Below are 23,878 nucleotides of genomic sequence, written 5' to 3'. Positions count from 1 at the left end.
CTAAACAAAATAAATGACCATTAATTAATAACTAAATATTACTTTAATACAGTCTAGGTTCATAATATGATCCTTCATGTATTTAACCAATGTCCAACTCAGCACTTCACCTCAGGCATTTCAAGCTACAGATTGTGATGTAAATTTTCATATGCATGCATAGTCATTTCATAAATGGCACATTCAAAACAGCAGGAACAATAAAGTCTAGACATTTGCTGAAACATTCAGGTTTCTCAATAGTGTCCAACTAACCACTTGATCTCAGGCATTTCAAGCTATGGCTTGTGATGTAAATTTTCATATGCATGCATAATCACTTGATAAATGCAACATTTAAAACAACGATAACAATAAAGTCTAGACATTAGCAGATACACATATAAAAGTATTCACTCATTGTGACATCAATGGCAAAGGTATGCAATTGAATAAAGTGCACAAGAGAAAGAGACAACAAAGATACATGATGGTGTCAAAAGACACCTAAAGATTATAGTAACTGGAAACACAAATAGAAAAATGAATGTGGATATAGATTACAATATGATTAAATAGGTGGTAGGCACATCCTCTTAATCATACATCTATGGAAACATTATGATAGTGTAGGATGACCCTGAAAGACACATATCCCAATATAAATTACTTAAATATATACCGCAATAATGATAACTCAATGGGGTTGTTACCATTGGAGTTATTTGTTCAACTCCACAAGCTTATGAATCATCGGAATATTGCTCAAGGCTGAATCTCTCAAAATTTGGATAGGAACTTAGCGAATCTTGAGCTTTGATATCATGTTGTATTTATTTGTTCAACCCCACAAGCCCACAAATCACTTGCAAGAAAAACACTTGTCACAAATGGAGATCAAACAAGATAGATTGCTCAACAACTTGAGAATTGTATTTATGCACAAAAAATTATGATTAGAATGAAAGATGAAACCTTATAGCAAGGATAATGCAACCCTAGATCTAAACCCTAGAGAAAGATTAAAAGAGAGCTTGACAAGTGTCCACATCATAATGAATGAGACATGTGCCAAATAGAGCTCAATCTAATAAAAGAAAAAAAACACTCCTAAGTTTAGCTTAAGTGAATAAAGTAATAAGGACCTAAGTAGATAAATAATTAGGTGATTATCCTAATTACTCTAGCAATTAGGATGGTTTTTGTTATTTGTAATGTTTCCTTTTGAAAAATACAATAAACCTTACAATTTTTGTGTTTTGTGAGTTTGATAGTATTTGAATGTTAATCACTACTAAACAACAATAATGAAATCTCAATATTTGATTGCAATACCTTGCACTTCAAATTTCACAATAATGATAGAAATTTGGAAGCTCGTTAAGCTTTGTAGCCAAAACATCAAGCAAACTATATTTAATGGTTTTTTTTTCATAAACAATTGAAGATTTTCCTCAAGACCAACTCCTATTATAATCACATGTTTGCTATTTTTACCCTCAATAAATCTTTAGAATTTCTTTTCCTTTTGAATCTTGATGAAAGACATACACTTATACAGAGAGGGGGGTGAGTCAGTATAAGTCAATTTTTAACTAGCTAAACTTCAATAATTACAATAAAGCAATCAAAAAAATCCACACATAAGAGAAAAAATGTTTTATGTGGAAACCCGTATATGAGAAAACCACTATGAAATATTGCTTCTATATAACTTTTTAACAAATTTTGTAGGCACCAACCCACAAGAGACACCGATTCCCTCTTGATGATTGTAGGCACCAACCTACTAGAGTCACCAATTTGAAGAAACACACACACTTAAATTGAGAGGGGGGGTGAATTAGTATCAGACCAACTTTTCGTTTATTTATTACTTTATCAACTATAATGAAATAATTGAAAGCATCTGCACAAATAACATTTAATAATTGAGAACACAAGATGCACACACGATTTATGTTTAAACCCTTACGGGAGACAACCATGTTAAATTATTGCTTATATTGAAACTTCTTACAATCTTCATATGCACCAAGCCACAAGAGACACCAATCCCTTCCATTGAGCATCAACTTAGCAAGAGACACCAATCTCTTTGAATGTGAGGCACCAACCTCCAACAAAATATTGATTTATATGAACTTTTCTTCAACAAAATCTGCCTTTGTGTCTGCTCAAAAACTTCTTATATTTGCTCCAAATATCCTCACGAATTTGCTCAAATGTACTTTGTAAAACTACTCACAAACCTCTTCACAAGATTTGCATAAATGTTGCTTATAAATCTGTAATAACTTATCCTCAAACTTTTCTCTTTAATCTGCTCTAAAAATTTGAAAGATATACGTTAATTTCTTGCATTTTAGACCCGTCAAACATCTTGGATAACTGGAGGGAAGATGGGAGCGGAGCGAGGAGTGGGTTGTTCGAGAGTTGCGGACTTTGGTTTGTTGTCTGCTGCTGCTAGTGTGGATGAACATCATCAGCAGAATGATGGGGCCCCAGGTGGACCAGGTGTGGGGCAAGCTGATGCTGAAGCGAATGAAAGCGGGGAAGGTATTGCTGACAATATCCTGACGGCAGAGGTGGAACTAGGGGGAAAACCTAATAAGAAGGGGGTCCTAGATGGAGATGAGTCTCTCAAGAAGGCGGGCCTGTTTGATTTCAAAAAACCATTGGCTTCTTTATTTGGGGTTAAACCCTCTTGTAAATCTTCTTGTACCCCTGTTGCGAATATTTTTGAACCAGGTAACTGTAAGTTTGCTATATTCCCTCATAGATCAGAATATGTCTCTTATGGCCTTTTCTTTGGTGGGCAAGTTTATGGGGCCAAGGCCAAACGTTGAGGTTGTTAGATCTTTTGTTCGAAGAAAATGAAGGTTCAAAGGATAGGTTGATGAGTCGGGTATGCCATAGGGTTTTTTCTCTTTTGCCATTTAATGTGAGGAAGACATGTCAGCCATCCTCTTTGGGGGCCCTTGGGTGATTGGTAAGGCCTCTTTGGCTCTAAAGAAGTGGGAACCTAATTTGGACTTTGTTGATCCCTCCTTCAATGCTATCCCTGTGTGGGTTTGGTTACTCGGTCTGTTGATGGAATTCTAGAATGAGGATATATTCAAAGGCATCGCTAGTTCTTTTGGGGATCTCTTATCCATTGATACTATGACGGTTGCCAGGAAACAGCTAGTGTTTGCTAGAATTTGTGTGGGTATTAGTCAATCTACTAATCTGTTGTCATCCATTCTAAGTTGGGAACTTGAGTCCAAGCTATTGAATTTGAATATTTGGTCTTTTGTGTGCTTTCTTTGTAAGAAGCCTAGGCATTGGGCCAAGAAATGCCCTTTTAAGGTTCCTTAGAAGACTAAATAAGTATGGAAGGAGAAGCATAATTCTATGGAAGATGTTAATAGAAAGGAGGATTGCTCCATTGGAAATAACCCTTTAGTGAATATTCAAGAGATTGGTGCGGAAGAGCCTCCTGTTGAGGTTGTGGGTAACCAAGATGTGAGTTTACAAGATAATAGGTCTATTATTCCTTGTGCTCCCTCTATCGAGGGAGTTGAAATTTTTGGTAAAGGTTACGAACTTGAGGCTAACTCCCTTACTCAAGATATGGTGGCCTCTACTTTTCAAGATCAAAATAATAGGGGTTCGGTAACAGATGGGGTGGATTCTAAAGTCATTAATGGTAAGGACATCCTCTCTGAAAAAAAGGATGCCTAATATGAATATCGAAGGAGGAACGTTGGGGGATTCTAAGAAGTTCGATGATGGTAATAAGGATCGAGGGTCTCCTATGACCATAGATGGTCTTTTTGATTCGACTCCACCTTTGAGGAAGGAAATAAGAGAATAAACTAATCTGAATAGCTCAGATAAGTGGCAAACTGAAATGGACATCGGTAAGGAAAATGTTAGTCAGGAGAAAACTGATTTGGATGATAGATCACCTACTTTCATTGTAGTAAAGAAGAGACAATAGAAAAATTCCTTCTATGGGGATTTCCACTAGAAATAGAGTGAAAATTGATTGTGGATTTGTAAAGAGTGCTAGGAGGAAGTCGACAAAATGGTGTAGGGAGTAAAAAGGTCTGTAGGATATAGCTGATGGAGTGCAGAAAACTATTCCTGAGATGTGCCTTAGCAACACACCTTGTAAAAAATGAAGTTCATTCCTTGGAATATCTGAGGGTTAAATAACCCTCACAAGCATGATCTTTTGTTTAATATTGTAAGACATCATAAGCCCAATATTTTGTGGGTGCAAGAAACTAAGATGCAAAAGGTATTGAAGATTAGATGTTTTAAGGAGAATGGTATCCATTGTAATAGTGTGGATGGAGCCTCCAAGGGAATAGCTACTTTTGGAATCAGAAATATATCTCTGGCACTGCTATTTGGGAGGATGTTAACCATATTGCTACGAAATTTACTCATATTAGAGATGGGTTCTCTTAGATTCTTTCTAATATATATGCCCCTAACAATAAAGTCTCCAAGAGAAGATTTTGGAAGGCTTTAGCTGATTTCAAACAACATCATCTAGAAGAGAATTGGATCATCATTGGTGACTTCAATATGCCTTTGAAGGAGGAGGAGAAGATTGGAGGTTCTCAAATTCAGCTGGATAGTCTAATTTAATGGATTTTATTCATAATCAAGCTCTTCATGATTTGGATCTCACTGGAGTCTCTTACACTTGGACTAATAGATGTTTGGGAGAGGATCTTATCCAGGTCAAGCTGGATAGCTTGTTCATTATATGTGTTCTCTTTCAGCTCTATCTAGAATTGGTTCAGATCACTTCACCATCAACTTTTCGACGAACTCTTTATCTGTAAGAAAGAACTTCCCCTTTAGATTTGAAAAGATGTAGCTTTTACACTCTCAGCTCAAATATGAGATTAGTGAATGGTGGAATGTGGATGTGAGGGGATTGCCATGTTTCGTGTTGCGAAAAAGCTTGGCTTTATTAAAACTAATGTGAGGAGATGGAACAAAGATTCCTTTGGTCATATTTTCTCCACTAAGTCTGCCTTACATCTTGAGCTTCAAAGTATCCAAGAAAGAATTCAGATGGATGGTTATTCAGAGGTTTCTCTTGCTCAAGAGAATGTGATCCTTACCGAACTACATGATGTTATCTCTAAAGAGGAAGAGTTTTGGAAATAGAGATCAAGGGCTTTATGGTTGTCTTGTGGTTATAGGAATACTCGCTATTTCTACATGACTACCCTAAAATACATGACTACCCTAAAATACAGGTCTTCTAATAGGATCTCTCATATTATGAATAATTGGAATAAACTTGATAAGGAGGAGGATATCATGCAAGAAGTTGTTCACTTCTCTAATCTTCTTTCTGCAAAGGAACGATTGGATGCTAATTGCCAACCAAATCTTTTGGACGTTATTACCAACATTATTAATGAGGACATTAACAAAATGTTGGTGGTGATCCCTTCTATGGAGGAGATTCGAAGAGTAGTCTTTTCTTTTGAAGGGAATAAAGCCCTAGGCCTGGATGGGTTCCCCATGTTCTTTTTTCAAACTTTTTGGGATATTGTAGCGTTCGGTATTGGGGATGCAGTGAAAGAATTCTTTGGTACCAAATTTTTTTTAGAAGAATTTAATTCTACTTTTATTGTTCTTATTCCCAAGGTTCCTTGGGCTAATTCTCTTGAGAATTTCAGGCTTATTAGTCCATGCAATTCTGTTTATATGATCTTTTCTAAAGTTTTGGCTTCCAGACTTCAGCTGATCTTGCCTTGTATTATTGTTGAGCAGTAGAATGGGTTTGTTCCAGGTAGGTAGATATTAGACTCCATTGTGATGGTTCACGAAAATATTCATTCCTTGGATATTAATAAGAAAAAAGGGTTTCTGTTGAAACTAGACCTCATGAAAGCCTATGATAGGATAGACTGGTAGTTTTTTATCAAGTCCTTGGAGATTTTGGTTTTAATAAAAAGTTTCAGAATATTGTTTGGCAAATTGTTTCCACTACTAGAACCTCGGTCGTTATCAATGGCTCTCCCTCAGGGTTCTTTAGTAAATCTAGAGGTCTAAGACAAGGGGACCCCATATCCCCTCTCCTCTTTAGTATCATGGTCGAGACCCTTGGGAGATATATACATAGCTTGGTGGGTAGGGGCCTGCTGAAGGGGTTGAGACCTTCATCTAGCCCTATTATTTGTTTGCATCAGCAATTTGTTGATGACACCATCATTCTTGCAAATTCTTTTATCGTGGAAGCTAGAAATCTCAAGAAAGTTCTTTCCACTTATGAAGCAGCTTTTGGCCAAATGGTTAGTCTCAATAAAAGCTCTATCTTCTTTTTGAATACTCTGAGGTAAGACAAAAAATGATTGTTGGTATCCTAGGGTGTAGAGTTGATTTGCTTCCTTCTGCTTATCTTGGGTTGCCCTTGTGCCTTAAGGCCCCTGATTCTTTCTGGCTGAAACTCATTGATAAGTTTAACTCCAAGTTGGCTGGATGGAAAGGGGCTTTGTTGAGTCAAGCTGAAAAAGTTCAACTGCTGGAGGCTTCCTTTCAAAATTTGGTAGTGTATGCTATGAGCTTGTTTAAAATCCCTTCTAAATATGTGGAATCTATCGAAAGAATTCATAAATGTTTTCTATGGTCTAGAATGGAAGATAGGAAAAGGATCCTGCTTATGGCTTGGGATAGTGTTTACAGGCCTAAGAAATTTGGGGGTCTTAGTTTGAGAAATTTGAGGGATTTTAATTTTACTTTTTTGGCTAAGCAGATATGGAGGCTCTTTACTTCCTATAGGGAATGGAGCTGTATTTGGTGTAGCAAATATTTACAGAATTTGAGTTCCTTGAGAGATTTTATAAATCTTTAGAATCTGCCCTCAGGTTCTCTCCTTTGGAATAATCTGGTTCAAGCTAAGTTCATTTTTGATAAAGGGTTTCGTTGGAAAGTGGGATCTGGCTAACATGTTTGTTTTTGGGATGATAGTTGGATTGGCCACAAACCCCTCATTAAATGTCAAGAGTTCAGACCTTTCATGGATGATAGCATTAATAGATTTGGTGTGTGTCTCTGACTATATCTCCAATGATGTTTGGAAGGATCTTTTGGAGATTAGCAGGGACCTTTTTCCTCTTTAATGCATCCTTAATTCGGTGAGAGTCTCGCTTCATGCCCATGTGGACAATTTGGTTTAGGCTGCCTCTTCTTCAAGGACTTTCTTTGTTTCTTCGGCTATTTCTTCTCTTGACAGTCCTCCCTCTCCTCCCCCATTTTAGGCTAGTGTTTGGAATTTTGTGTTGATTCCTAAGATCAATATCTTCTTTTGGATCTTGCTTCAGAATAAATCTCTTACTTTGGATAACTTGTGTAAAAGAGGTTTCCCTCTTTCCAATAGATGCTTTCTGTGTTGTGAAGATTTGGAATATGCTGCTCATCTCATCCTTAGATGTTCGTTTGTTCGGGATGTTTGGAGTTTCTTTCTTCATCTGTGGAAGGTGAATCTTCATCTGTGGAAGGTGGAATAGGTCTTTCCCTCTTCTCTTCAGGATCTTTTAGCTCAATGGGTGGCCCCTACTTCTAATTCTTCTTTGGCTCTTCTTTGGTCTTTGTTGCTCCCCCATTTAGTATGGGGTATTTGGAAGGAAAGGAACAATAGAGTTTGCAAGGATTTTGCTTTGCCTGTTGATGTTGTCTCATCTAAGATTTGCAGAGCCATTCTAGAGAATTTTCATGTTGGGATTACCAAGTATAATCCTCGAGGTAAAATTTCATGTTCTGCCTATGATTCTCAGGTGGCTAGCAACTAGAAAATCCAATTTGACAATTCTATTTCTATTAAACCCCTTAAGTCATCTAGAGAGAATGTTTGGCACTCACCTCCTTCTGGTTGGGTGAAGGTTAACTTTGATGGGGTGACTAAAGGAAGTCTTGGACTGGCAAGGTGTGGGGGAGTGTTGAGAGATGAAGATGGTAGGTTATTATTAGCGATAGTGCTCCCCTTGGAAAGTTAGACCAACCACCTTGCTGAAGCTATTGCGGCCTACCATGGTTTGTCTTGCTAGATGTTTAAATTGCAAATGTGTGTGGATTGAGGGGGGACTCAAACAATATTATCTAATGTTTAGATGGAATTCAGAAGCCTTCATGGTCCATCTATAATTGGATTAAGGCTTCCATGGATATCATTAATTCTTTTGGAAAATGTTATATTTCCCATGTCTATAGAGAAGGGAATAGGGTTGCCAACTTTTTTGCTAACTATGGAGTTAAAAACTTAAAAGTGATAATATTATGTTTTGGAACAAGGGTGATGCAATGACCCCCGATTAATGTAAATGTGATATCCTGATACCTTATTCTTGTCAAATACATAACAATTTTAATTATTAATAAATAAATAATTATTAATTATTATTCATTTTTCATATCACCTTTTAATCAAATGCTACAAATAACATGAGTGACAAATAATAATTAATAAATAAGGGATAGATCTTGGTAAATACTAATTAATAATGATAAAACAAATAAATAAGAAAGAAACCGTAATTTATAAAGGATAAACAAATAATGTTAAGTAATAAGAATACCTTTAGAGCCGATGGAGACAATGAATTAACACAATGAATTAAATTAAAAAGTCACGAAATGACTAAATTAATATAGGCAAAAAGGCCCCGCACAGGAGTCACGCCCTTTGAGGGGAACCGATCCAAACATATAAAACCATGGGGTTGCTCTGATACCGAGGGGGAGAGGCTAATGGTGATAGCCACGTTGGAAGCAAAAACCGTGGAAGGAGTAGAGCATACCCAGCATATCCAGGATACACCACCGGCAAGTGAACGGTAAGTGGTTTGCCCTAAACCATAGTAAGTACTTCATGAATAATGCCGTGGACTTCGAATCATACCGCAAGATAAATTAAAGCAGAATAGCCGGTAAATAACAGAGATACACTCTAAATTAATATATCAGAGATGCATTTAGAATCAAAGTTGCAGAGATACATTCAGAATTAGCATAATAGAGATGCACTTAGAATTGTGATGACACTTCTAGAGACAGAGATACACTCAGGATTATAATATAATAGTGATATATTATTGATATTAAATAACAATTACCATAAGGTTGTAGAGATACACTCAGAATTAAAACAGAGGAAATAGAGATTGCTTCAGAGGCAATTTACAGAGCTAGGGATCATTGAGGCATTTCAGAGTAGAATTGTATTTAAGTCCCTGATAATGTCTACGATGATTGCTCCTTTTAAAGGAGCCATAGAGACCAGAGGGCATAATTGAATGCCAAGATTCCAAGAGGAATCCAGAGAGAGATTCATAGGGAATCTCTTTGAGACAATATATATATATTGTAGAGGTTAACCATATGCATATGTTAGGGATAGACAAGCTTGAGCAGGGGTGGGATCTCTACCAAGCTTTGAGAACATTAATGATTTCACTCATTAATAGAGATCCCAAATAGAGACCTTAGGAGGATGACATCCTGGGTTGCTCCTAACTAAGAAATATTTCTCAATAGAGGGTTGGGTCAATTCAGGTAAGGTCCAACTAAGTATTGTATCCTTTTTTTATAGATAACAATAAATTAGTTCACATTATTTGTTAAATATGTAGAATAACGTATAGCATTCTTCCTTGTATAATTGCACAAATAAATATATATGTTTAATTATCTTTCATATTGTTTGTATACTAACGTTTGTTTGCAGGACTTGAACGCCAAATAAATCCAATCCCCAACTGGGAACACTACAGTGGTCTTAGAGCATAATCTTGCCATCCTGTGGAGTTTATGTTAGTCTACCAGAGGAAGAAGAAACCCAACATGAACGGATTCGCCAACGAGATGAGATCTTATTTGGAACAAACAAATCACACCCTGATTAAGGAGATGAAAGAATCTAATCAGGCCCTCCTACAAGCTTTGAAATCTATGGGGAACTCAATCAATAAAGGGCATACTACCGATAAAAGGGATATCAGCTCTAATCATTCAGAGAATAATAATGAATGCTCAACATCCAGGGTGCCTCAACCCCAATTCTTACCTCATGATGAACCATCTCGGGAAGAGGAGGGAGTAGAATAACACAAAACTAGCACTGAGGACATTACAAGAGCATATGCTGATCTAGACCCTCATATCAGGGAAGTGGTATCCTTTAGAGATTTATGCGAGGACAAGCGTAGGGAAACACCCCGGAAGCATAAAAATAGAGAACTCCAACACAAAGTGAATAAAGTATCCCTTCCTAATTTTGATGGATCGGGGAAACTCACAGCATATGCATGGTTACAAAAGCTGAATACCTACTTCACTCTAAGCCCCATGACAGAAGAGAATGCCCTCCAATTTGTGATTCTCCATTTAGAAGGAGCAGCTCATGAATGGTGGCATAATGGGCTGATTTCCCTAGGTCATCAAAGTATTGACTCTTATGGGGATTTCTCTCAAAAATTGACTAGCAGATTTGATGAAAAAGACTCCGAATGGTATTATCAAGAATTGGTGTACCTCAAACAAACGGGCACAGTGGACGAATTTATTAACAAATTCCAAGGATTATCTGTAATGATTCTTGACCTATCCCAAAAAAGACTAACTCACATGTTTATAGAAGGGCTCAAAGACTCAACCAAAAATGTAGTGAAACCATTCGAACCCCAAAATTTAGCTGAGGCTATCAAGAAGGCAAGGAGGGTTGAGTCTAACCAATCCAAAGAAAAGACAAAGATCTAGCCCTCCAAATTATCCTACCAAAGAGATGATTCAAGGAAAAACAATTTAGAGAAACCATGTTATTTATGTATGGAGCTCTGGAGTGCAGGACAAAGGTGCCAAAAGAGGGATGAATTAATGAAGAAAAATTTATGTTTCAAATGTAGAGAACCTTGGGAAAGAGGGCATCAATGTAAGAGAGGCAGATTAAACCAAATAGAAGAATTTAGCAAGAGGGCTAAGACCGACGAAACAGAGGGATCATTGGCAGTCATCACTCAGAACATGAATAGACCTTTTCGAATTAAGGGAACTCTTAAAGGATAGAAGGTGGTTGCCTTAGTAGACTCAGGCGCTTCGCATGATTTCATTAGCCAGCACTAGGTGGCAAAAAGAAGGCTAAAAACCCAAAACTTTTCAGGATTTAAGGTCGCCCTTGCAGATGGATCCATAAATCAATGTACAAAAATAGTCCCTCAAGTAGAAATCACTTTTGGGAAACATACAATCAAAAGAGATTTTTATGTAGCAAACATACAAAATGATGTTATCCTTGGAATGTCATGGGTAAATTCTTTGGGGCGTTTTATTATGGATATCCCTAATTTAGAGATATGTTTTGAGCATGAAGGAAAAGAAGTAATCTTAAAAGGCATGCCAGATGGGTGTCCCAAGCTAGTGTCTTGTAATAAAATTGAACAAATCCTTAGACATGATCAAAGTGAATGGGTAGCTCAATGTATGATACTAGATAAAACTCCTTCAGATGAACAAAGAATTCATGTAGATGTCCAACCCATCCTTGAAAGATACAAAAAGGTTTTTGGAGACATTCCACCTGGCCTTCCCCCAAAAAGAGGTTTTGAACATTCTATTGAATTAGAAGAAGGAGCAAAACCAGTGATTACCACACCTTATAGACACCCCCACAAGTTTAAAGAGGAAATTGAGAAAACCGTTAAGGAGCTATTGGAAATGGGTCACATTCAGCCCAGCAGCAGTCCTTTTGCCTCATCAGTGGTGTTAGTCAACAAGAAAGATGGAACCATGAGAATGTGTATTGATTATAGAGCCTTAAATAAGAAAACCATAAAAAATAGATATCCTATCCCTAGGATCGACGAGCTGATGGATGAACTACATGGAGCTTGTTATTTTTCCAAGATTGATTTAAGGTCAGGATACCATCAAATCAGAATGAGGGAGGAAGATGTGCAAAAAACAGCCTTTAGATGTCATTATGGGCATTTCGAATTTTTAGTGCTTCCATTTGGACTTACGAACGCTCCAGCCACCTTTCAATCTTGTATGAACCACACCTTCAGGCAACAATTAAGGAAGTTTCTTCTCATATTTTTTGACGACATTCTCATTTACAGCAAAACATGGGAGGAACATCTCAAACATATTGAGGAAGTGCTGAATATACTAGAGACAAAGTCACTATATGCCAAAATCTCGAAATGTGAGTTTGGCCTTAAAGAAATACTCTACCTAGGGCATAAAATTAATGTGGAAGGGGTAAGTGTGGATGAAGAAAAAATCAAAGCCATCAAGGAATGGCCCAGACCCAGAACTCTCACACAACTTAGAGGTTTTGTGGGGTTATGCAGTTATTACCGACGATTCGTAAAAGGATTCTCCAAGATAGCGGCTCCGCTCACAGACTTGACCAAAAAGGGAGCTTTTTCATGGAGTGACAAAACCCAACAAGCCTTTGAACAACTAAAGGAAGCCATGAGTTCATGCCCAGTATTGGTCATTCCTGACTTCTCCGTACCATTTGAACTACAGTGTGATGCATCAGGGGAAGGTATCGGGGCTGTTCTTATGCAAAGGAAACACCCGATAGCCTTTGAAAGTTGCAAGCTCACAGAAACAGAAAAACATTATTCCATCTATGATAAAGAAATGCTGGCCATAATGCACGCCTTAGCAAAGTTTCGGCAATACCTGGTACGTGGAAAGTTCCTGGTGAAAACAGACCATAACAGCTTGCGCTTCTTCTTGAGCAAGAGGGACCTAAATGATAGACAACAGAAATGGGTGAGTAGGGTCCAAGCATATGATTTTGATATAGAGTATGTTAAAGGAGTGAATAACGGAGCCACAGATGCCTTGTCCCGATGACCCCACATCGACACTATCACTAAAATTACAAAGGATTGGAAAAGAGATATAATAGGAGAATACGCCAAAGACCCCCTGACTACCGAGATTATGGAAGGGAAGATGCCTAGTGAAGAATTCAGAGTTTGGGATGGTGTTATCCTCTACAAAGGTAGGGTATATCTAACCTCACAATCTAAAATAAAAGACACCATTTTGAGGGAGTATCATGATAGCCCTCGAGCCGGATACCAAGGGTACTATAAAACATACAAACATATAAGAGAAAAATACTCATGGAAGGGACTAAAGAAGGACGTCTACAAATATGTACGGGAATGCATGACATGTCAGTAGAATAAAACAAAATTATCACATCCGGTAGGACTATTACAACCACTCCCTATCCCAAGCCAGAAATGGGAAAGTATATCTATGGATTTTATAACAGGATTACCCAAAGTTCAAGGGAAAGACAACATTTATGTAGTGGTGGATAGACTCACAAAATATGCTCACTTTTTCCCTACCTCCTCAGAGTTTAAAGCACAACAAGTAGTAGAACTATTCTTTAGAGAAGTCTTCCGCCTCCACGGGCTTCCCCAGAACATTGTAAGTGATAGAGATAGTAAATTCCTTAGCAAGTTCTGGCAAGAACTTTTCAGGTTAGCAGGAACAACATTAACACCAAGCACCAGTTATCACCCCCAGACTGACGGGCAGACAAAGATAGTAAATAAATGGATAGAAGGGTACTTAAGGAACTATGTCACGGGCCAACAAACAAGTTGGATTAGATGCTTGCATCTGGGAGAATATTGTTATAATACCACCCACCATTTGTCTATAGGGATGAGTCCATTCAAAGCACTATACAGTTATGAGGCCCCATTTTTTAGGCATAAGATCAGAATTTCGTTCCCTTCCTATCTTTCGTCCTCGTTGAATGCTAGTATTAAGGATCACAGGAAGAACCCTAATAACCCTGTTTTACATGAGGAGGTCATGTTGCTTATCTATGAACAATGCAAGTCTCCACCCTCTCCTTCAAAGATAAAATTAAGAGTTAACCCTTGTTTCTTCCAAGGAAGCCACGAGTTTTGAGGATGAGGGGCCTGATAGCTCGTACTCAGAGGAGAATGGTTGGAGTACTGATGTTGATTTTGACCCTGTTTCTTTGGTTAGGGAGGGTAAGCTACCTAAGGTTGACAAGAAGGCTATGAGAAAGAAAAGGGTTTCCCTTGCCTTTTCTAGGGAGGAGACTAACCTCTCAATCCATAGTGATTCTAGTAATTTTGTGCTTGCTACCAATCGTGAAGGAAGAACCCCTTTCCCTTAGGCTTGAATGTTGATTCTCCCCTTCTCAATCTGGAGTAGGAGAATCCTAATGATCTATTGGGCATTGCTAGGAATGCGGCAGTGGATTCTTTTAGAATGAACAAGTGGGTGTTTCATGAAATCAAGGATATCAACCTTAAGTTGTGCTCTATTTCCAGCATTCAAGATAATAGAAAGGAGGCCCCTTGGGATGAAAATGAGGGAAGGAGTCTTGTTGCTTCCTTGCAAAAGGCTGTCAAAGATGTTGAGACCACGAAACTGGATTATGAGGGCAAAAATGAGGGCCTGGAGTCAAGAATGAAGCACACTAATGATAACCTTATCACTTTGGTTTCCCTCAGCCATAAGGTTGTCAAGTAGTATGGACAACATAAACACCATGGTTGACATATTTGAGAAAATGCACCCGAGTAAGATACAGGTGGTGGACGTGGCTATTTTGTATCCTAGTCATGCGACTTCTAGGAGTAAGTCGAACCTTGGGGGCGAGGATGTAGAGCCCCTCCCCGATCAAGCTCTGGTTAACTTAGTTGACCAAGGTTGACCGTATTAATAAATGCAATAATTCAATAGGATGAGTATGTTAGATGGATAAATTAGCGAGAAAAGAAATTAAACCAGGTTATGGAAGCATTTTACCTTGCGGTGCACATTTTGATGTGTTATGGATTTAGATCCTATAGGATCCACCGATTTGATAATCTTGCTATGACGTATGTCAGCTATATCTGAATTTGCAGGACTTTATTATGATGTTAGAAATTATGATGCATGCCTTATGAATGGTTGGGATTTAAGTGGATTATGATAATTGCTTTATATGGATTGCATTGTTTTATGGTAAATTGACTGTATGATGTCAATTGTATGCAAAGTGATTGATTTGTATTTTTATTTTTGTGTTTAATATTATATGAGGCTATTTGGGAAGTACTAATGTGTAATTGAGATGCGTAGGAAAATTATCCATGTGACCATGGAAACATTATGGAGAATCAAGCCTAGACCTATGTACGTTCGTAAAAGCAGGGGTTGTCTATTTGGAGAGACAACACCCCGTATGTATCGTATTTTATTCGTAAACGTAAATGTTTGCATGTGTGTAAATTGTATTTATTAATTTGTTTAAATCATGCATGAGACAATTGCCATGTGTGTATTTGTGATGTGGAATTCCTTTTGTAGTGTCACTTGACACATATGTTGTATGTTGAGTTGGCATTGTCATGTCACCTTTTGTGGAATTTATTTTTACCAATGATATATTTCCAAATTATCCTTGAAGGTCCCAAGTAAATCTAGGATAGTGAGCCATTAGGAGGGTCAACTCAAAGTTGACCCGTAGGTAAACTTTAGGTGGACTTTCAGAGGGTTAAACCAACTCCTAGAGTTAGTTTTGGAGCATTTTTAATGGGCCTAATGGGGTACCTATGGGTGAAGGCTAAATTTGGCCACGTGTCCACCCCCTAGGACTTGTTTAACCTCCCCCAAAAGTGGGTTTCCCAAGATGGCCGAATTTCATCTTTAGGAGAGCCATTCTTGGTTGGATAACCTTCTTGGTATGTGTCATTCCTCTTCTCCATTTCATTCCCCTTTTTGAGGTACCTTGGTTAGGGAGTGTGCAAGACCTAGGGAAGACCAACCAATGGGAGCCCCTCACTCTATCCAAGAGGATTGGAAAGAGTGAGAGAAGCCTTCTTAGGCAAGAGATTGAGACTTAGGAAGTAAATCACCATGTAATGCCCCGCCAGGAAACCCCGAAGGGATAAAGCTAAAACACACCAAGGAGTGCAAATATTTTTTTTTAAAGACCCAACATGATGATACATTGAGTTATCTAAAGCTTCGATGACACAGCGGAAGACTAAACAACCTAAGGAGTTTCCCAACGTGATTACGTAACTTAACACCTAACTCAACTCGCGACATTTGATCCAATTAAGCAGGATATCTTAATTACATGTTACTACTTACAACATGGATATAATGTGTTCAGTGAATCGAAATAATAGATAATAGGACGTGCTCATCTATTATGGTTGAAGATGAGTCTAACATGAGGAAATTTACCCATAGAAGTTAAAACATAGGTAACATATGAATTCATCCATTAAGTTTAAAATATAGTTAACTTGATGAGTCCATCCATTTTAGATACAAAATAGCTAATATGATGAAGTTCGTTAATTAAGGTTAAAATAAATAACCAATTGAGTTTGTCCATTATAGTTAAAATATAGCTAATATGATGAAGTTCATTTATTAAGGTTAAAATGTAAATAACCAAATAAGTTCATCCATTTTAGCTAATATGATGAAGTTCGTTTATTAAGGTTAAAATGTAAATAACCAATTGAGTTCATCCATTATAGTTAAAATATAGCTAATAAGATGAAGTTCATTTATTAAGGTTAAAATGCAAATAACCAATTGAGTCCATCCATTATAGTTAAAATATAGCTAATAAGATGAAGTTCATTTATTAAGGTTAAAATGTAGATAACAAAATGAAGTTCATCCAATGACTTTTAAACCATTCATTACGTTCAATTTTACATTAAACACATGCCATGCACCTTGTTCCAAAACGCACTTTAATCTTATCATAACTAGTGAGATCCTTTCAAGCATACTTATTCTCATTAACGATAATAGAATTCATTCTTTCATGATCCAATTTACTCCATTTAAGAGACGACTGCATACATGCATTTACGATAAATCTCATCTAATCCACTTATACATCCTATCAAAATGCCATCCATACATGCTAACACTAAAAAATGAAACATAAGAACAAAAGCATCACATAACACCAAATTGATATCGGAGTTCACCCCTAAAGGGCTACATCTCTAGGTCTGCTCAACTGCAAGACCCCTCTGATCATTTAATTAAGTTAAGGGTACATAAGGTTCACATCATTTACAATCCTGCCATCAAGGCGAACACAACCAATATACAAACGACCACATCGGTCAATAAATACATAGATGAGCCCTACATAGAAACGGATCCAACTGAACATATTAAAAACAAATACAAAGGTCCATTGCCTGACGGTATTCTAACTAAAGACCTGACCAACTATGGTCAACCACAAATCAACACACTACTCCCGCATTAAAGGACAAGACCAATAATAACATCGTCACAAGGTAACAGCCGAACTAGAGACCGTTGATATAAACAGGTACCCCAAATCAACCAAACGATAGGGTCCAAACAAACATATCAAGTCTTGTCGTTACTTAAGCAAAAGCAAGTATAGAAATTAAACTTGCGGCATTAACTGGTACAGGCAACCTTTCCCCATATTGATTTAAACACTAAATGTCGATCAAGTTTTCTAAATGATCTAAGTTCTCAAAATACAATAATAGAAAACAAAACACCATTACAAGGCAAATTCAATACCACAATTGCACTAGTACCATCTTGCCTATTTCCCAATTCAGAGAAAATATAAATTAACAATTTATTCTACGAAATGAAAATTTCATTTACTTGCCAAATTTTCCTAACGATACTTTATTTAATTCCTAATATTTCCAGTAGTATATTATTTAAGTTTCCAAAATACTCAATGATATAATATTCCTATTTTCCAATTACCCAAAATAATTATTAACTAGTACATATTTATTAACCCCTGGATAATAACATATAACCATTAATAATTTACTAATACACAATTCCAAATTAAAAATCAATTAATATATATTTATATTAATTCCCATTAATAAAATATATATATTTATAAATAATTTAATAGTACACCGCTTTCAAATTAATTATTATTTAATACATATTTATTAATCCTCATTAATAAACTATATATTAATAATAATTAATAATAAAATCAAATAAATAAAAACTATTAAAAATAAGTTTTAGATGTCATAGGTTTTGTTTTATTTTATTGTTTTTTTGTTTTTAAAAAAAAAAAACTCAAAAAGATCTGGGGGGACCATTGCGGGGCCCACCTCCCATCACAGGAGAGGTGGGAAGCCCCGCAGCCTCCCCCACGGCCACCACTCGTAGGGGCTCCTGCGGCCGCCACGAACGCAGGTTAAAAACAGCTTCTTGAGGAGAGGAAGGGTCCTTGCAAACGTACACATGGCAACCTGAAGAGGGTTGCAGATCAATCAGTTCAAGATCTTCAGGATATCAAGAAAATTGCTTTTAATATGGCCCAGCCTGAAGCTGGAGCAGCTAAGGCCTTAAAAAGTTTAAATTAGCTCTCTTTTCCTTGTTTGGCCTCTTTTGGTTTTTTGTTGATGGGTGGTTGCCTTTTTATTGTCATTTTACTAGTGGCAACATTTTGTAAATAGGGCTTTGGGTCCCTTCAAAACCTATTTGATCCTTAATCAAAAACATCTTTTATTTATACCACCTCAAACATCTCTTCAATGAAGAGTTGCGACCCCTTAAATAGGTCAGCCAAGAAAAGACAGCTAGCATTTAATTTTTATTATTTTATTTTTCTTTGCCCAAAGTGGGTGCTAGCCTCAAGGATGTTATCCCACTTAGGGATCCAAATAAAAATTAATTTAATTTCCCTAGAAAGTGCGGCTTTTATGAGGGGGTGACCAAAATAAAAATATTATTTTTTGCCTTTTTTTTCTCTTTCAAGTGTGATGCCAGACATTAAATACGTGTGCAATTTAATAAATAAACTGCTTCTCACTTGATCAACAAAATCTCCACCATAGTGCTATAAATTTGGCACAACTTTTCCAACTATCATGCTTTTGATTTGTCTTTTGATATCAATGACAATAATCCAACACAATTTTCCATCATTGAGCACCAACTTAGCAAAAGACACCAATCTCTTTTAATGAGAGGCACCAACCTCCCGATCTCTTAAGTTAGGAGGCACCGACCTCCAAATGAATAGAATGATGATTATTTGAAACTCGTTGGATTAGCACTAATATCATTTACAAATTTGCTCATGGCTTCATCAAGAATTTGACGTAATATCTGCTCACTAAATTTGCAATAGTTCTGCTCACAAATCTGCAATATGATCTTCAATTTTTCTGCTCATAAAACTGCCATAATCTTGCATTTAGATCCACTCCAAAATTCTGATTTTACTCCTTCAGATCTGCTCTAAAAATAGGAATGATATTCATTAATTTATTGCCTTGAAAAACTCTTCACAAAATTGTCTTATATCTTCTCAAAAGAGGTCAACCTGATTTGAAAGGACATGTCACTTTGCAAGGGGGGCAACTTTTGATTTATATGCACCACTTACAAAATTTGGGCACTCAAATGTAAGGGTCGACCCCTTATTTAAACTATTTATTTGCTAATTAAACCTTGTACATAGTTCAGCCCACAACAAAATAATATACTATATTTATTTGAATTTTCAGGTCTTCAAATTAGGCACCAAAAACAAAAAAGACAACTATACATGGGTTGACCCATGTCATTCAAAATATAAAAATTATTTGATGCATTATTGAGTGCCAAAATAGGTCAGCCAAAGGAAAGATATTTCAAATTAATTTCAATACCTCAAAAATCAGTCAGCCATGGCAAGAGCTTGCTAGGATAAAATGAATTAGTGGCCTTCGGCCAATTTATTTTTCTGCCTTTGACATCAATGACAATAATTTTCCAACAATCTACTCCTTGCTCATTGATGGCAACTTCACATAGAAATAATTTTGGAATGCATCAGGAACAAACTTCTCCCCCTAACAAAAAATGCTCCCCCTTACTCTACTCCCCATTTGACAGTAATGACAAAGACTTTCTAGGGCTAAAAGATAAGACAATGAATAGCTCTCCCTAAACCAAAGAAACGGGACTCTGACTCGGCTCGGACTTAGACTCGGGACTCGGAGTCAGACTCGGTTGGACTCAGGAAAGTGAAAAACTCAAGAAATTTAGAGATTTTTAAAGATTTAAAACTTGTTTCAGGCACCCTTTATTGAATACACCTTAAAGACACATTAACATCATTAAACTCGGCTCATTTGATTACATACACAAGTATACATCAATCACATAAGCATAAACGCAAATTGTACCTAAAGGAAATAACAAACATAGATATATAAATATAGTCAAATGTATACAATATTAAAAAACTCACGGAATAAAAAATCCATGTCATCATATGATCATCATCAAATGTTTCATACAAATACCAAAGGTAAATACAACTACAAGCCTATGGCTTAGAGAAGCCTGCACCCTCCGGCCCCGGCCCCCTGCGAAGGCGTCTAAGGTAGGTCTTGGATGATTCGATAGCCATAGCCACTCCCCGTGACACCATGCCATGCGCACCAACATCAGGAACATCTGTGTCACTATCTGCCTCTGAATCTCCTGTTTGTGCTCGTGCTCTCCGCTCCTCCTTTGCCATGGCTACAGTCTCAGCCTCTATATCTACCTGGTTGATCCAATTAGTGTCAGACTCGGAGGTTAAATTTTTCCTACTTCTATCGACGCAGTTTCCCCCCATATTTTTCGACGGGGGCTTGGGGGCAGCGCCCCTTGTGAGGCCAAAACAAATTATTATTTAATAAAGGCGTCGGGTGTTATTTTTTTATTGGCTGACATGTTGTAACCCTAATTTTTCTCATTCTTAGGCCGAGGTTGTAGTGAACAAAGACGAGACCATTCATTTTAAAAAAACTTTTAAAATGTTTTTTTTTTGTCATTTTGCTTAACCCAGCCAGTAGCCGAGTTTCAGGCACTGGACTCGCCGAGTTTGGTGAGTTTATGCCAAACTCGCCAACTCGGTGAGTCTGGCGAGTTTGCTCACCAAACTCGGCCGAGCCCAAGTCCGAGTTCCAGAGACTCGGCGAGCATGTCTCGGACTCGGACTCGCCGAGTTTGGCGATTTTTGGGCAATTTTCTAATCTCTGCCCTAAACACATGCTTCTTCTAAAGAACATAGTGACTAGATGAGAGTGATATCACTCCCAATTTTTCCTTTAGGTACTCAAAAGTCTCTTTTGGAAGGAGCTTTGTGAAAATGTCCACAATCTATTCCTATGTAGCAATGTACTCCAACTTCACTTGTTGATCAACCACCTGCTTTCTTAAGAAATGATATTTGATTGGAATGTGCTTTGTCCTAGAGTGCATAACCGGATTCTTTGAGATGTTGATTGCAATTGTATTGTCACAGAATATGGAGATGAGATGCTCATACTCAACCTTAATATATCTTGCACACCAAGGCAGCCTCACATGTCCAAGTTCCAACACTCATTTGGTTATTGCTTTTTTTGCAATCAGTCTGTTCATAAGGCAATGGATTGTAGAGTTCATGCAAGGAATGATTTTGGTTTCTTAAAGAGGAACTACAAATCATTTTCTCCTCCAATGGATTATAAAATCACGTACTACAAGTGCCACAATATTGGTCATATAGCATGCTTTTGTATAAGTAATTTTCCAGAAACTTGTAGACAAAACAAGTGTAAATGATGTTCAATTTCCAATTCAATATGCAAGATGTATTCTAATTTATATTTTCTCAATCTATGTATTATCTATTTATATTATAAATACGATTATCTTCTTTTGTATGGCAGGTGAGAGGAGCATTTATGGATTTCAATGTCCTCACAAATATCGATTGATATATATATGCAAGAGGGGAGGATCAAGCAATGCCTTGACCGGTCATGTCTTATGGACATGACTGATCAAGACATTACTTGGTGACACCCTTTGATTTATAATTACCAATCAGTGTTTATTCTAATCAACAGCCCGATACTAATCGGGGTCTACGTAACTTAGTATCCAATGCCAATTGGTGTTTACGTGACATGTTAACCGATGCCAATCGGTGTCTACGTGACTTGTTAACCGATACCAATCACTTAACTAATAGTCAGATACCAAGCGGTGTATGCTTTGCCACCCGATAACATTCAGTTAATCCTGATGATCATCATTTGTTTATTGTAGATAAATCAACCGATATAAATCGGGATACATGGTTAACTCGATAATAATCGGTGATCACAGTTATAATGCAAACCGATATTAATCGGTATACTATGCTATGATATGATTATCGATAGTTTGAACATTGATCGACTAAGTAGATTGGACATCAATTGAAAGATCAATAGCTTGAAGTTTTCCTGATAGTTTATCTCTCATTCAATGATTTATCTTACCGAAGCTATCATGCATTAACACTCCCTCTTAGCTAGGTAAGATAAATGAAAAACAATATATCAAGCATCACAATTCAAATTATGGTTAGTACACAATCTGACTTTCTAGAAAATCATATCACCTAATCACATGATATGTAGTATCACCTAAACATGTGATACAAATGTCTATCACGTCGATCTTGTGATGACAGGATACCACCTAAGCATGTGATATCAGTATTGCCTAAACACACAATACTTAAGGATAATCATATGAGAAAAGATTAAATTCTCATCTTATCCAAGTTATGGTATGTGCACTAACATCTTATACAAATGTTTTACCACAACACAATCATTGCACATCCATGACACACCAGAGATCCAACATGATAACTGGTTTGGACATCATAAAGTCGTCACCTTATAATGTCTACATACAAGTGTTCATTATCTTGAGAGATCATCACCTCTTAGATATGAACCCAGGGGATAAAATCCAAAATGTCCTATTATGACAAAGAAGTTTACACATTAAACATCTTATTGATATGTAAATACAAATTACAAAGCAAATTACCTTTCTATCATATCTAAACCTTTTCTGAAGTGATCAACCTTCACTCTGGAAAGAGGTTTGGTCAGAATATCTACAGTTTGATCTCCTGTACAAACATTTTCTACATGGATCACATTCCTGTCTACCATATCTCGCACATAGTGGTATGGAATCTCAATATGCTTGGATTTGTCATGGAACACTAGATTTACTGAAAGTTTTATGCAGCTTTGATTGTCACAATGTATAACAACGGGTTTCATAGGTTTTCCAAACAACCCCACAAGCAACTTCCTAAGCCATACTGCCTCTTGGGCAGCCATAGAAGCTGCAATGTATTCTGGCTCGGTGGAGCTTTAAGCTACAGAAGACTGCTTCCTGCTGATCCACGATATCATAGCTGGACCTAGACTAAAGCAACACCTTGAAGTGCTTTTTCTGTTAGTCACACTTGCGGCCCAATTTAAATCTGTAAATCCATGTAGGTCTATATCAACTTTCTCGTATTTGAGACCAAGTTTTAGGGTACCTTGTAGGTATCTCATGATGTGTTTTACTGCAACCAGGTGTATCTCCTTAGGTTCACACATAAACTGACTTAGAGCATTAACTGCATAACCGATGTCTGGTCTTGTATTTACTAGGTACATCAGGGACCCAATCATCTGTCTGTATTGAGTAGGGTCAGTGGGTTGTGACTCTACTGCTGCTTCTTTAAGTTTATGTAAATTGGTTTCCATAGGAGAGGTCATGGGCCTACAGTTTAGCATTCCGAATCTCTTCAAAATATCCAAGGTATACTTTCCTTGATTTAGTATAATGTTGTCAGAATTCTGCCATACTTCCAATCCTAGGAAGTAATGAAGGAGACCCAATTCCTTCATATCAAATTCTTTGGATAGATCTTTCTTGCATTGATCTATAAGGTGATCATTTCCTGTGATTAATAAGTCATCAACATATAAAATCAATATTAGCATATCACCTTTATTTG

At 37.1% G+C, this 23,878-nt stretch overlaps 1 protein-coding gene across 1 annotated transcript in view; it reads left to right on the top strand.

Moving 5' to 3' along the window:
* LOC131063581 (uncharacterized) overlaps positions 1-23,878 on the top strand; it is a 63,475-nt gene that overhangs the window by 12,137 nt on the left and 27,460 nt on the right. The gene's annotated exons all lie outside the window — the stretch shown is intronic.

This window comes from Cryptomeria japonica, chromosome 4 (genome assembly GCF_030272615.1).
Source record: "Cryptomeria japonica chromosome 4, Sugi_1.0, whole genome shotgun sequence".
Taxonomy (NCBI): Eukaryota; Viridiplantae; Streptophyta; class Pinopsida; order Cupressales; family Cupressaceae; genus Cryptomeria; species Cryptomeria japonica.
Note: the sequence above shows the minus strand (reverse complement) of the source record. Positions and strands in the feature narration are given on the sequence as shown.